Source organism: Bactrocera dorsalis, chromosome 5, assembly GCF_023373825.1.
Source record: "Bactrocera dorsalis isolate Fly_Bdor chromosome 5, ASM2337382v1, whole genome shotgun sequence".
Lineage (NCBI taxonomy): Eukaryota > Metazoa > Arthropoda > Insecta > Diptera > Tephritidae > Bactrocera > Bactrocera dorsalis.
The window spans coordinates 3007306-3010891 of record NC_064307.1 but is presented as its reverse complement, the minus strand read 5'-3'; the positions used below and the strand labels follow the sequence as shown (position 1 = coordinate 3010891).

At 32.0% G+C, this 3586-nt stretch overlaps 1 long non-coding RNA gene across 1 annotated transcript; it reads left to right on the top strand.

Moving 5' to 3' along the window:
* Nucleotides 1-1853: 1853 nt before the first annotated feature.
* LOC125778656 (uncharacterized) lies at nt 1854-2603 on the top strand. The gene is made up of 3 exons (XR_007422847.1): nt 1854-2091; nt 2173-2204; nt 2259-2603. It is a non-coding gene; the product is annotated as an uncharacterized LOC125778656 (long non-coding RNA).
* Nucleotides 2604-3586: the final 983 nt, after the last annotated feature.

Genomic DNA, 3586 nt, shown 5'->3' with positions numbered 1-3586 from the left:
GCAGAAGTCTGAAGTCAGACTAAGCCAACTTTTTCCCAATAGATTGCTACGGAGTTGATAGTCGTTGGTATGGAAATTTATGTTCGTATCAAATACGTAGAAGTGACCGCAGAGAGTAAGCATTTTTGACATTCAAAACAAATTTGTATGACTCATAAGTCTTCACTTATTGCAAATGAAGCTATGGTCTATGCCCGACTGGCTGCAAGCTAGCACCAAAGCAACTCGACATGTCTACGCCGACAACTCCACACGCGACACCGCAACTAAAGTTATTTTATTTTTAATCTGTAGTAAATGCAACGAGTATTATTTTTATTGACTACGCACACCTCCGTCTGCATACAGGCATATACATACATACATAATATAGTCAAAGAAAAACAGTGAATTGCCTGCTATGCTATATTTAAAGACGAGTTGTTGATCGCTGCTACTGCCACATTTTTATTTCGCTTGTATTTTTATATTATTTATAATTAAAGCCACTTTTTGCTATTTTGAATTATTTTGTGTTTGATTTTTACTTATTTGCAATTTACTGAGCCGTATAATTACTTTGATAGCCTGTTGACCACCGGCCGAATTATGTATGTATGCCTATAAGCAAATGAATGAGCCAGCTCAAGACTTGCTGCAATGGCTGAGCTACACGCTGGCGATGGCTGGAACGGGTTTGCACGGTCGTTGGTCTATTGATGTTGATCAGGTTGCATGCTTACAAGTTTATAATTTTTTATGTGTAATCATGTTTGTATATACATATGTATGTATGTATGTAAAAAGTGTTGTTGAAGCTAAGGGAGTATATATTTACATATGTGTGTATATACAGATTGTCAATGTCACTTGAGTGGCCTAGCATATGGTAGCTAAAAATATCAATCTGATATTAAAGAAAATTATGCAATAATTATAAAAATCGAGCTTATGTGGTTATTATGTCTCTAAAATGAAGATACCAATATTCTTAGAGTAAACTCTATAATTTTAGATTTTAGATTGATAATAATAATAGGAATTGCTCGTTTATAAAATTTACATATTTGGCAAATATAAATAACTTAGTAAATAGTTCTTCTAAATATATTTAAATATGTATTTGTATATATATAATAGCCTTGAACTTTCTGTTCACATATTTCGTTCAAATAAGTAAGTACTAACATTCATTAAATAATTCCACGATGCACTATTTACGTATACAATATCCATATTTACATACATATGTATGTATGTATGTATGTACGTAAGTGTACGCAAGACCTACATATTGTAGCAAAAATTCCTCGCATGAGTATCGCAAATCTGGAAATTGTATTTGGTTTCAAATTTCCTGCACATACAAAAGTACACAACGCTATAAATGTAAATAAGTACATTTGACTGTATAAACGTACATACATATGTACATATGTATATAGCATATAAGTACCTCTGAAAATCTCTCTCCATTTTATTATCTCGCTTTACGGCACCCACAATTGCTTTCGTTTCATCACTTCCTCTTGTCACGACTCGGCTGGTGGTAATTGCACTCAATTATTTGTTATTTGTTGTAATGGTGAATCTGGAACTGCATACGATGGATTATATTATGGGAAATAAAACATGTTCCAACATGTTTCCTGGCGGCTAATTTTGAAAAGAAAATAAATTTATTTTCGTTGATAGTTTGGGGAAAATGTCAATAGTTTTTGGTTTTGTAATTGCGCTTATGCTGTTCCTCGTTCGTTCAAGATTCTCTTGCCATCTGGTTTTCCCATTCGCCATCGAATCAATTTTCGTTGCTTGTAAACTATTACAGTTATAATAAATTTTACAAATTAGCACGATTTCGTAGCTGGTAACAACCCTGCAAGACGGAGGTAACAGATTGCACAAACACATTGAAACATTTTCAGCTGTTCACTAACACTGTTACATTTTCTGGAATTTTCAATGCAATGGGAGAATACGTAAGTAAGATAGAGAAAAACTATCGACATTATAAACATATTGTGATGTTAACTTGTTAGAATAGGAGAGGCGAATACCCAATATTTCAAGAAGAATAAACGAAAAGCGCAGTTTATTTTGGATTTTAAAGAGGTAAGTTCGCTATTTGATAATATGATATTTTATAATTAATTTCTAATTTATATATATATATTATTAATTTCTTTTATATAGAGAAAACGAAAGAGGTTAACAAGGAGAAAAAGGTAAGCATTGTGAATTTAATGTTGTGTGTATAATTAAAAATTTTAATATTACAGAAATCATTTGGACCATTGGTAAAATTCAAATCTATTGCGTGCAGCAACCAAATAATGGAGTATGTTTTAAATTATTAAAGTTAAATAGTGTATATTTCATTCAAATATTTGTTATAGATTGTGCATTTTATTTTGATTTTATTATTAAATAAAGAGAAATAATAAAAAACTGAGTTTTATTTAAAAGAATTTAATTTGCTAGAAGTAACAAATGGGTAACAGATAATCTTGTTACTGCTTGTTCTTCCTAACATGCTTATATGTTAAAGGTAACAAACTGATAACCAAAATAATAACACTAACAGATATTCGGGTAACAAATACTTTTTGTTATCCATAACACATGGGTAAGCTAAGCGCTAACAAAATAATTTGTTACCCGTAACATACAGTGAAGAGATTTGCTAACAAATGTGTGTATTCTGTTAGAACAAGACAGCATGCGATATTTGCCATTGGTTAGAGCGTGAGAACCATTGAACATCAAATAGCTATGTGTTACTTTTTTCCCACTCTCTGAACAAAAGTAACAAATATTTTAACGAATGCAAAAGTGAACAATAACAATTCGCTTACACGTTTGCTAACAGCTACCCGTCTTGCAGGGAAGTAGTTATTTAGTTTTCGTATGAATTTTTTTAAAATCTGGCAGATGCTACTTTTTAGAGCTTTATCTTACAAATTGTACTTACTGATGGATAAATTATTCTTTTATTCGCCTTAGAATATCTAGAATGTTTTTGCTGAATACATTTTTGCCAGCAGAACTTGCAAACCGAAAAATAGCTGATCCAGGATTGAAATATCGACAATGTGTGAACAAATTTGACTCGGACTAACAAAAAAAACCACGGTTTTTACTACAAATATTTATTATTGCCGCCAAAATAGAAGGCTCCTATTGAGCAAATGCAATCATTCCAACGCTTAATACAGGAGTCCATACACTTTCTATATGTAAGCCACGGCTGTATGGCCTTCAGTTCCTCCATCGAATTTCGGGTTTTTGTTTCATCTCGTTTTTGGAGCGCCATTCGCTAGTTTGTTAGAAAGTTTTGACTTCATCAAACTAAGTATGTATGTAATTTTAAATGAGCTCTCTCTAAGATCTAAGACATTGAAGTAAATGTATTCTCGAAAACTTGCATAAATACTGTAGTTGTAACTGTGACGTATTTTGGGGGCTGTTCACTAGAATAATCTTACCATCTCCAGTTTCGTAAATTTTCTCTCGTTCCAAAAGGTTATTAAACTTTATTGCCTAGCCTCCATTGACAATGTCCATTAAGCTTGCTATTTTCCGCTTTTAATTACATACAAATTTTAAA